We start from the raw sequence: 12,677 nt of genomic DNA, 5'->3' as shown, positions 1-12,677 counted from the left end.
TCCATTAAGTGATAAAGTGAAACTTGTATTTTTTAAAACTATGTGTGCATGGGGGTGAAGGATACCATGAATACTAGTACAGTTTGGTGTTACTGCTCTGATTTGTGATAAGGACCAGCTGTTTTACCCACCATTACTTTTCCATCATTAATGTAAGTGTCAACATGGTGGAAAAGGCAAACAATGCCTTAGTATTATTATGAAAATAGTTTTGACTTCTTGGATACACTGAAATCGTCTGAGGGCTCACAGGAGTTGAGAACCACACTTCGAGTGTGTTATGCCTTGATTACAAATGATTACAGAACCTCAGGGGCTTACACTGCAAAGTCTCTTTTTTTTTTAAAAATACATTTATTTATTTTATTTATTTATTTTTGGCTGCGTTGGGTCTTTGTTGCTGCGCACGGGCTTTCTCTAGTTGAGGCGAGCAGGGGCTACTCGTCGTAGCGGTGCGCAGGCTTCTCATTGCAGTGGCTTCTCTTGTTGTGGAGCACGGGCCCTAGGCACATGGGCTCAGTAGTTGTGGCGCATGGGCTTAGTTGCTCCATGACATGTGGGATCTTCCTGGACCAGGGATCAAACCTGTGCCCCCTGCATTGGCAGGTGGATTCTTAACCACTGTGCCACTAGGGAATTCCCAGGCTCATTATTTCTTGCTCATACTACATGTCCATATGGAATGGTTAAAGGTTTGCTCTGTGTCATCTTCACTTCAAGACCCAGGAATTGGAGCAGACTGTTTCTGGAATATTGATGACTGTCCTGGTAGAGAGAAGACACAAGAGGAGCTATGAGCTGGCTTTTAAGACTTCTGCACAGACATGGCTACAGGCAGTGATAACATGTCACTTCCATCCACATTGCACTGGCCAAACCAAGCCATATGGTCATACTTGAGCTCATCAGTGTAGAGATGTATATTCTTCCTTCAGGGAGGGAAAATGGAAACATGGCAAATAATTTTGCAATCTATCACATTAGTCATAAGAGATTAGAAAATATTGCATAATATACTTCTTCCCTGGAGATTCACAGTAAACGAAGGCATTTTAAGAAAGACATGGAGAAATCCTGCAGTAAAGAAACTCTGCCTTTGGTTTAATTGAGAGGAGGGGTGCTGAGGGGATAGTTTAGAATTATGCCCTGGATGCTCATTTCCCCTTTACTCTTTTACTCTTTGCTGTTCCTGAGCTGAGAAAATGCCAACCTTGACTAGTTCTCTCCCCCAGGCTCAGCAACAGGTGCAAGAACACTGGGGTCATTACTCAGTGACTGACCAGTAGGGCTAAGTGACTGACCAACCGAGGCTCACTCCAAGACTTCCCTAATTCTTACCCACTGCTGTGCTAGTCAGCAAGACCCCTGGATGGGACTACTTGTATCCCAAATACTGTTATTAAAACAACTAATGAGATTTGCCACCATCATAGTTTGGGGGACTTCACAGGTGGGAGTGAATCTGAGAAGTTGAATAGCAAACCTATGTCAGAGAGGGGATGAGCCACCAGCTTCTGGAAGGGCTTCATCTGTGACACCCTAGTCCTGTGACCTGCTAGGGGTCACCACCTGTTGGGACCTAGAAGTCGTCATAATTGTCTTTGGTTGTCTGACACCCTCTTACAGGGCCCCAATATTTAGATAACCTAGTTTTTAGTTCATACTCCTTTGATCATGATAAATCTTGATTATTGCCTATAGCTCAATCAAGTCCTAACTTCTCTCCAAATCTAAATTAAACCCTTCCCCATACTGGTTGCCCTTTCTCATAGCACTTTGCACAGCACTTATAACACTTTGAATGATCTCTCTATTTGTGTGACTGTTCCCTGTACATGTCTCTACCTAAACTACAAGCTCCATGATGACAGAAGTCATGTCTCTGGCTCGTCACCGTGCCTAACTCTGTGCCTGGCGTGTGGCAGGTTATCGATAAATATTCCCTGAATCGATAGATGAGTAAATGAACGGACAGCTACCCCTGAAGTAAGATTTCTCTTTTTGTAGACGTCTATGGCATTTCTTGTTTGCACCATTGACGTGGTACTTATTATTGGAAGTCCAATATCACCCTAACGAGTGCCAATATTGCCCTAATAACTGAACAGTAAATTGGTAGACAGTAAAACTCTGACACTTGTAGATGGTGGGGAGTATTTGCTAGAATAACCCAGTAAATAACAGTAGTTTGTTTTTCCTTTCCCTCCAAAATAGTGGAAGCCTTTTGCGATCTTGAGAACAGTTTAGAACATATATATATGTGTATATATATACATATATATTAGAATTTATATATATATATAACGAAAACCCATTATTGGCCCGATATTTGATGTCACAACGTGGAGAAAGTGGCCACTGCAGCAGGAAATGTTGCAGAGTGTAGTTGGAGAAATATGAGCCTCCTTTATTTCCACCATTACATGGATCTATGTGGTATCAAATCAGTGGTAATAATAGCTGCAGCTTAGAAATATGGATGCTGAAGCCTGTGAGCAATGGCCGAGAGAGAAACAGAGAATTTCTCTCAACGAGCTGGTGAAATGCTGTGCAATGTAGCCATCCTTCCAGTGTAGCCTGACATATGAGTAAACATGGGAATTAAAGGAAGGTCCTTGAAAAATGTTGAACAAGGAACACAAACAATTGGATCAGGACAGGGACGTTTTTTTCCCTAAGGAAATAGTTCCCTAATAAGGAGAATTGTAGTTAAAGCCAGAATTGCACCATAGTTAAATATTTCTGTTTTGGTCATTTAGTTGTATATAAATAAGCTCAAGAAAACTATGTAGGAAACTGTGTGTAATCATCATTTCATTGATGAGTTTACTTTTACTCAGCTACTGTCTTCATTGTTCTTCAGAATGTAAATATTGAAAAAGAGCCATGCCAGGATGTTTAAAGGAAAGGATAGGAATTAGAGTGACCTGCCTATCATTTATATTCAAGATTCTGAATGGGCAGAATGGATAAGCTGCACTTCTTTACAGCATTGCACCTATTCATGTTTGGATGTGCGAAGTATTACATGATTCTGAATTAATTTTTTTAAAATTTATAGATTATATCAATAATTCTTTAAGTTCCTTGAAAACTAAGGATCTTGTTCCATTCTTCTTTTCTTTTCTACATGGCACCAGTAGAGTTGCTTGGGCTTAATAGGCGCTAGGTAGATATTTGATACTTGTTGACCATCTCTTTGGCCCTTTCAACTGTTCAGACCTTTAAAGTGGGCCTTGAGTTATAGCTGCATTATGAAAGTCACTGTGTGAATAGCAAGATGGCTTCACAAATGCCATTTTCATTCCTGCCTTGAACTTTGCTCAGGCTATTCTCTGTCCTCTCTTCTTGCTCCTCTCTCTTCAAAGTCTGGTTCAGGTTTTACCTTCTCCGTGCAGCCTTTTCCCACCAATGCAGCCCATGGTGATCTCTGATGCTACTAAATACCTCGCCTGGGTGGTTATTTTATCATAAAAAGCTAATGACCTTTAGCGCAAAATGATCAACTTAAATTGTGAATGGACTCCTGGTTTGACTTGTTTTCCTAAGAATATAATTAGCTTCATGAAAGCTAGAACTAAGTCTCATCTATTTCTGGGCAGAGCTGGACCCGCTGCTCAACTGACATCATCAGGAATCAGGTGGCTCTGCCTCTCTGTGTTGGCTTTATTCTCAGGCAGGTTATTTCTACTGGTGACAAGATGACAGATCCAGCCCAGCAACCCTAGTGGAGAGGAAGCAGCTCTTTTCTGAGACTTCCAGCAGAACATCTGGAGCTCATTCTCACTGGTTCAACAAGAGTCATGTGTTCAACTTTGAACCAATCACTGTGACCCAGAGGTTGCAGTGTTCTGATAGGCTGGAAGCTGTGCCCACCTCTATGTGTTCTGGTTTGCATGAGATGGCCCCCAGATTTATACCTGTTGGCTTTCCTAAGCGGTTTAGCATTTATCCTTGTTTCTTTATTTTTAATAAAATATTATTAACAGTGACCAAAAAAATGGGTTTGGTAGATCTCCACTTTGCACTTCTACTTTTTACCACGGACTCCTCTAGTTGTGTGAGAGAAGCATATATAGTGAACAGACTTTTGACTTTAGCCCATGGCTAAATTTAAAAGGCACCCAGTCATGATGATTCTCTAGTCTTGAGCCTTTTCTAACATAAAATAACTAACACCCCCTCAAGGACTGCAAGCAGGATGCTTGGAGAGGAGCTGCCAGGGCTTGCTAACTTTTTTGGTCTTGGGTGGTAGTGGGGTAAGTATTCCAGGCTGCTGTCCCTGCTGGTCAGGTGGTTTATAGGTACCAGACAGAAGTGCTGTGGCTTGTGCCAGGCCTCCAGCTGGCAGGATCAATGAAATTATAAGTGAGGTTTAAGTGAAGTAATGTGGAGGAAGCGTGTGTATAGCACAGAGAGTCATCTGCATGATCTTGCTACTGTGGTTTTTTCAGTTATTGTGTGGTGGAATCTGCAACTATTTATTTCATTGTCAGGTAATACTTTTCTGTTTTACGATGATATTTACATTCTTTTAACAACAATGAACTTAAAGGGAATGTTTAACGAAAAGTTAGAAAATGAATTTCCATTTCTCAAGAAAGTTGATAATGAAGATTAACTTGTACCAGATATTTGTTGACATTTATCATTCACAATGGGGGCCATAATATTTCCCTGACTACATGATGACCAGAGGTACAAATCTGCTGGAGTATCAGAATCTACTTCAAATGTTAGTAGTTGTTTTAATAATATTGTGGCTAATAATGATGAATTGATGTGTGCTGTGGCCATAGGTGCTTTTGCATATACTCTGTGAAGCATGGCTCTTCATTTAGATCAAGTGACTTCTCTTCTAAACGAAACTTGCTCATCTTTTTTTCCAGGTTTTCCCGTGCAATAGAAAAAGTAATACGATAGCTGTTAATGGGTTGACTCCAATAAAAGAACTTTGCAAAGAGTTAAGTGGTGCTAACTTTATATCCATGTCTTGAGATGCTTCAAATAGAAAATTAGTTAATTTCTGTAATGGTTTGAATTTTTTACCCAAATTATTGGAAACTAAATAAATTTGGAAATTTATTTTAATGAAGGTGAATCATATGATATTATGGTGACTCTTGTTGTAAATTAAGTTCAAAAGTTCAACATTAAAAATAAAATGATTTGTCTTAACATAGTAAGAGAAATACAATTTTTGGTGCCACACAATGTCAAGGTAAAACAATATTTTTACTAACTTATGAAACCATGGAGCAAATTTTTTACTCAGAATTGTTTGATTGTATACATGATTCAAAATCGCATCCAAATAAGCTGTGATATTCTACTAATGAAAATAGAGCTTTACTTGTGAAATTTTATACAGTTTTTTTGTACATACACTGTTTGAGTAACTGAACAACCCAATTTTTTATAATTAAGTTAGTGTTAGATTTAAAAAACCCTCAGAATATCAGGACATACCTTTCTTCTTAGCTGCCCACTAATAATCAGTATCTACAGACAAGTGTCAACTGAAGTGTTCAGCAATTTCAAACTGATTAACCATATAATGCAATTTGGAAAAATAGGACAGGCAATTTTATGAAAACATTAAAAATGATAAAACTGTTAATTATTTAGAAAATAACTTTGACATTTTACTAGAGACAGATATGGTTAAGAAACTGAAGTATTCAATGTGTAAAGAATAATTATGCTGCCTGTTACTTTGAATGTTCAGAAAATCAACATAAAGAAAATGTCTCCCATTTTACTCTAATGGTCACAAATTTTCTTTTTAGAAAATATTTCTATATCTGTGACTCTAGGGGGAGGGATAAACTGGGAAATTGGGATTGACATATACACACCACCATATATAAAATAGATAACTAATAAGGGCCTATTGTGTAGCACAGGGAACTCTACTCAATAGTCTGTAATGACCTATATGGGAAAAGAATCTAAAAAAGAGTGGATATATGTGTATGTATAAACTGATTCACTCTGTTGTACACCAGAAACTAACACAACATGGTAAATCAACTATACTTCAATAAAAATTTAAAAAATAAAGTATTTACTTTTGAAAACAGTTTTTGAATAGGACAATTTTATAGGTCCACCAATTGAAGAAAAGCAATTTGTTGGTCAGTAAATAAATATTTCAAAAATTATGTAATTGTCATCTTAAAAAATTTAGTCTCCAGAATGCCCCAGTTTGTGACACTGCAGAAATACAAAGGATCATGAGAAATTACTACAAGCAACTATATGCCAATAAAATGGACAACCTGGAAGAAATAGACAAATTCTTAGAAAAGCACAACCTTCCGAGACTGAACCAGGAAGAAATAGAAAATATAAACAGACCAATCACAAGCACTGAAATTGAGACTGTGATTAAAAATCTTCCAACAAACAAAAGTCCAGGACCAGATGGCTTCACAGGCAAATTCTGTCAAACATTTAGAGAAGAGCTAATACCTATCCTTCTCAAACTCTTCCAAAATATAGCAGAGGGAGGAATACTCACAAACTCATTCTACGAGGCCACCATCACCCTGATACCAAAACCAGACAAAGATGTCACAAAGAAAGAAAACTACAGGCCAATAGCACTGATGAACATAGATGCAAAAATCCTCCACAAATTACTAGCAAACAGAATCCAACAACACATTAAAAGGATCATACAACATGATCATGTGGGGTTTACCCCAGGAATGCAAGGATTCTTCAATATACACTAATCAATCATTATGATACACCATATTAACAAACTGAAGGAGAAAAACCATATGATCATCTCAATAGATGCAGAAAAAGCTTTTGATAAAATTCAACACCCGTTTATGATAAAAACCCTCCAGAAAGTAGGCATAGAGGGAACTTACCTCAACCTAATAAAGGCCATATATGACAAACCCACAGCCAATATTGTTCTCAATGGTGAAAAACTGAAACCATTTCCACTAAGATCAGGAACAAGACAAGTTTGCCCACTCTCACCACTATTATTCAACATAGTTTTGGAAGTTTTAGCTACAGCAATCAAAGAAGAAAAAGAAATAAAGGCAATCCAAGTTGGAAAAGAAGAAGTAAAGCTGTCACTGTTTGCAGATGACATGATACTATATATAGAGAATCCTAAAGATGCTACCAGAAAACTACTACAGCTAATCAATGAATTTGGTAGCAGGATACAAAATTAATGAAACCTAGGGGCAGGACCGGAATAAAGATGCAGACGTAGAGAGTGGACTTGAGGACATGCAGAGGGGGAAGGGTAAGCTGGGACGAAGTGAGAGAGTAGCATGGACATATATACACTACCAAATGTAAAATAGATAGCTAGTGGGAAGCAGCCACGTAGCACAGGGAGATCAGCTTGGTGCTTTGTGACCACCTAGAGGGGTGGGATAGGGAGGGTGGGAGGGAGACGCAAGAGGGAAGGGATATGGGGATACATGTATATGTATAGCTGATTCACTTTGTTATAAAGCAGTAACTAACACACCATTGTAAAGCAGTTATACTCCAATAAAGATATTAAAAAAAATACCACTATAAAAAACAGACCAAAAATACCCCAGTTTGAAGGATAAATTATGTGGTCATTCTTGAGATGGGCATGATCAGTCCCACTGGAAATCCACAAGCTGAGAACAAGAGATGAGGGACTCTAAGGGAGATTAAAGATGGCTGCTGGGTAGGCAAAACCAACTGTGAATACCCACGTTCCAGAGTAGGACTTAGGTTTTCTGACTACACCTTTGATGCTCCAGAAGCAAGTTTCGTTTTCCATTCTCCTCTACTCTTTCAGGTTATAACATACATTCCCCTTGGCCCTTTTTTTGCCAGCTCCTTAGGGCAGCTCCAAAGAGCACAGCTTCCTTTAGTGCCCTGACAGCAGCCAAGAGGTTTCCTCTTTAAACATTTCTAAAAACTGCAACAATCATGTCTCAGTTCATTGCAAAACAAATTCATAATGCTTAAATCACTGTTCTTAGCAACGTGAGTAAAAATGGAGCAGCGGCAGCAGCTTTCAAAAAAAGCCTCAGGAAAATGAGAAGACTCTCAAGTACTTACTGTATTGTTTAAGTAGTATATGTCACCTGCTTCTCCCATTCTCACCCTGTAGGGGTTCCCCACTTGCATAGTAAGTTGTAGCTGCCAAAGCAGAGCAGTCACTCCATTAATTATAAAGTAAGGAAAAAAGTGGATATTGATCTTAAGCAGTTCCATTCTACATATTCAGTATTAATTGAAAGTTACTCCTCTGATGCCACTTAAAAGAAATCTGAGGCACTCTAGAAAATAATGTTTAAAATATTCATTCACGGTTAAGTGAACTCAGAGTTGAGCTTCTATAAGCAAGATATTTAAAAATCTAAACTGGATTTTATGTGAGTGACAGTTGATTTCCGAGGTCACTTCAGATCTCACGGTTCAACAACTTACCTGCTTATGTGCATGCCTGGGGGTGGACATAGTATATCTCTGCCAGTGCAAGGGTAACGCATTTTGCCCCTTACCCAGAAACTCTCCTTGTGAAAGCAACTTCTGTTCATTCACTTACTGATTTATTCAGTCACTCTTTCTGAGCACCAGGATCTTGGTGAGACAGCAATTGAGGTATATAACATTATGCCAATCTGGGTATAATACACCAATCTAGGTATAGACATATACCAATCTGGATATAATATTTTGGCTAATGCTTATGTTATGCTGACTACATGTAATGTATTATTCTGAATGCTTTATACGTATTAACTTATTTAACCTTTAATACAGCTTATGAGGGAAATACGATTGTCAATACCTCCGCTTTTCAGAAGAGGAAACTGAGCTATGAAGATAACCTGCCCAGGGTCACATATCTGGTAAGTAGTACAGCCAAGATTTTGACCTAGGAATCCTAGTTTTAGAGTCTCTGCTCTTAATGGCTACTCTATACCATAGCTATGCAGGTTATATTTTCTATCTGCAATAATATCCAAGATGTTCTTTGATGACTTTAAAACGGTTTGTTGAGAATTTCCATCCCCACGGTCTGGAACAAGAACTGAATACAGCCAGTGTAAGGATAATTTTATGTAATGACTATGATGCAGTGGACTTTTGAGAAATACTTATTTTCAATTCCTTTTTCAAAGAATTGGTGAATACCTTTATGCAGAAATGGCTGTCTGTGTAGATCAGTCAGTTCTGGATCATGTTTTTTTTTTTACATCTTTATTGGAGTATAATTGCTTTACAGTGGTGTGTTAGTTTCTGCTTTATAACAAAGTGAATCAGTTATACATATACATATGTTCCTATATCTCTTCCCTCTTGTGTCTCCCTCCCTCCCACCCTCCCTATCCCACCCCTCTAGGCGGTCACAAAGCACCGAGCTGATCTCCCTCTGCTATGCGGCTCATGTTATTTTAATTTTTTTAATGGAATGCATGTAGATTTAGGAGTAAGAAAGACCTAGTTTGCTATCCAAGCTCCACCACTGGTTTGCTTACTAGTAAAATGAGTATATCTATGTCAACTTTGCTGGGTGGTTTTGGGAGTTAAAAGAGACTGGCGTTTCTTGACTCCGGGGACATTCTATAATTTATTTTTTGCTGTAATTCAGTGCCTCACTTAGTGTCTGTTATATCACAGGTATAATAAATATTGATATAATAAATATAATATATATATTATATTATATAAATATAATATAATATATATTATAATATAATATAAATAATATAATAAATATCAATTGAGTGATGAAACAAAAGCTATTGGACATTTACTAACTTGGAGGCAATGAGGCCGCACTCGAAAGACTTCATTTCACTTTAAATTTTGAACAATATTTTTGCTAAGTATAGAATTCTAGATCGATACTTTTTTCTTTTACTACTTTAGAGATGTTGCCCCAATGTCTTCTCACTTGCATTGTTTCCAGTGAGAAGTATGCTCTAGTTATTGTCTTTGTTCTTTTGTATGTAATATGTCTCTTTTCCCCTTTGGCTGCTTTTAAGATTTTAAAGTCCTCGTCTATTAAGTCTACCATCTGTGTCATTTCTGGGTCTGTCTCTGTCGATTAATTTTCTTCCTCATTGTGGGTTATACATTTCTGCTTCTTTGCATGCCTAGTAATTTTTTAAAATAAATATTTATTTTTTTAGAGCAGCTTAGGTTTACAATAAAATTGGGAGAAAGGAACAGAGATTTCTCATATAACCTTGCCTCCCACAAGTGCATAGCCTCCCCATAATCAACATCACTCAATAGAACGGTGCATTTTTTCACCAAGGATAAACCTACATTGAAAATTATCATCACCCAAAGTCCATAGTTTACCTAAGGGTTCACTCTTGGTGTTCATTCTGTAGCATTGGACAAATATATAATGGCATGTATCTACCATTATAATATCACACAGAGTATTTTCACTGCTCTGAAAATCCTCCGTGCTCTGCCTGTTCATCTCTCTCCCTTCCCTACCTCTCACCCCCAGCAACCACTGATCTTTTACTGTTTTGCCTTATCCAGAATGTGACATAGTTGGAACCATACAGTGTGTAGCCCTATAAGATTGGCTTTTTTCACTTAATAATATGCATTTAAGATTCCTTAATGGCTTGATAGCTCATTACTTTTTAATGCTTAATAGTATTGCATTGCATTGTCTGGATGTACCACAGTTCATTTATTCATTCACCTATTGAAGGACATCTTGGTTGCTTCCAAGGCTTGGTGATTATGATTAAGCTGCCATAAACATCCATGTGCAGGGTTTTGTGTAGACATAAGTTAACTCCTTTGGGTAAATACCAAGGAGGGTGATTCCTTGATCATACCATGAGAGTATGTTTAGTTGTGTGAAAGACTACCAAACTGTCTTCCAAAGTGGCTGTACCACGCTGCATTCTCAGCAGCAGTGAATGAGTTCCTGCTGCTCCACATCCTCCCCATCATTTGGTGTTGTCAGTGTTTCAGATTTTGGCCATCCTAATAGGTTTGTAGTGGTATCTCATTGTTGCTTTAATTTACATTTCCTTGATGACATGATATGGAGCGTCGTCTCATATGCTTATTTGACATCTGTGTGTCTTCTTTGATGAGGTGGCTGTTGAAATCTTTGGCCCATTTTATAGTTGTTTTTTTTTTATTGTTAAGAGTTCTTTGTATATTTTGGATAACAGTCCTTTATCAGATGTGTCTTTTGCAAATATTTTCTCCCACTCTGTGGCTTTTCTTCTAATTTTCTTGGTAATGTCTTTCACAGAGCAGAAGTTTTTAATTTTAATAAAGTCTAGCTATCAATTATTTCTTTCATGGATTGTGTCTTTGATGTATCTCAAAAGGTATCATCATACCCAAGGTCATCTAGGTTGCATTTAGATCTGTGATCCATTCATGCCTGGTAATTTTTGATTGCATGCCAGACATTGTTAATTTTACCTTTTTAGATGCTAATAGTAACATCTGTAGTCCTGTAAACGTTCTTGAGCTTTGTTACGAGATGCAGTTATGTGGAAACAGTTTGATCTTTTCAAAGATTATATGTAAACCTTGTCAGGTAGGACTAGAGGAGATGTTAGGTCTTACTACTGAGGCAGTATCTTTCTAACCACTCTAGCTGATGCTCCATGATGGGCAAGACTGTGGAAACAAACTATTCTTGGCTCTTTCTGAGTCCTGGTAATGATCCCTGTGCTCCTTTAGAGCATTTATCCTCCCAGCTTCAGGTTTCCTCAAAAGTATCAATAATCAGTTGAAGATTTCATGAAGAGCTTGCATAGATCTTCAGAGCTCTCTCTCTGTCTCTATCTCTCTTTGCCTCTGTCTGTCTTTCTGTCTCTCTTCTTCCTCTCTCTCTCCTCCCTCTCTCTCTCTTTGTGTATGTGAAGTTCTCTACTTTCTGGTACTCTGTCCTGCAAGATCTAGCTTTCTTGGCCTCCCTGGACTGCCAGATTTATCAACTCAAATCAGAGATACTGCCAGGCTTCTCCTATCTTTCCCCTTCCTACACTGCAGCCTGGAAATTCTCTCCAAGGGGTAAGCTGGGGCACTTAAAGGGCTTGTTTATCCTTTTCCATGGATTACTGTTCTGTGCTGCCTGATGTCCAAGAAAACTGTAATTTCATATCTGTTGTCCATTTGTTTTAGTTCAGGGCTTTGGAGTTAGATAAGCCTGGGCTTGATCCCTGGTCATAGTGCTTATTATCAGTATAACAGTGGATTATTTATAATTATCCTCATTGACCATGTTTCCTCACCTGCAAAATGGGAATGATAACACCTCCTTTGGAGAGTTATTGAGGGGATTAATGAGATAATAATGTATGTAAAACACAAAAAATAGCTCATATGAATTAAGCAGTTATGTGTTAGGCTTTTTATAGGTATCAAACAATTTAATCCTATAACAATGTCATGACATAGATACTATCATTTTACAGAGAAGGAAACAGGGAGTTTGTATAATCAGAGCCAACTTTCAAACCCAGGCCATCTCGCTCCAGAGCCTGTGTTCTCAAACACCACCCTCTACTGCCACTGTAGTCATATAGTAATTACTTAAGAAATGATAACTGTTATTATCATTCAGGGCCTGGAGTATCCAATCTTTATTTGGAATTACAGCATGTTAAGAAACCCTAACTGGTGTAGTGATGAATAAAAATGTATAAAAA

General features: G+C 38.0%; 1 long non-coding RNA gene across 3 annotated transcripts in view; it reads left to right on the top strand.

Annotated features, from left to right (window-relative positions):
- LOC307185365 overlaps window positions 1-12,677 on the top strand; it is a 116,094-nt gene that overhangs the window by 14,308 nt on the left and 89,109 nt on the right. For all 3 annotated transcript variants that reach the window (XR_013828022.1, XR_013828023.1, XR_013828024.1), the window contains exon 2: window positions 8,788-8,876. This is a non-coding gene — a long non-coding RNA (uncharacterized lncRNA). The remainder of the gene's footprint in view (window positions 1-8,787; window positions 8,877-12,677) is intronic.

This window comes from Stenella coeruleoalba, assembly GCF_951394435.1.
Source record: "Stenella coeruleoalba genome assembly, chromosome: 4".
Taxonomy (NCBI): domain Eukaryota; kingdom Metazoa; phylum Chordata; class Mammalia; order Artiodactyla; family Delphinidae; genus Stenella; species Stenella coeruleoalba.
The sequence above is the reverse complement of the archived record's forward strand: the minus strand, read 5'-3'. Positions and strand labels throughout refer to the sequence as shown.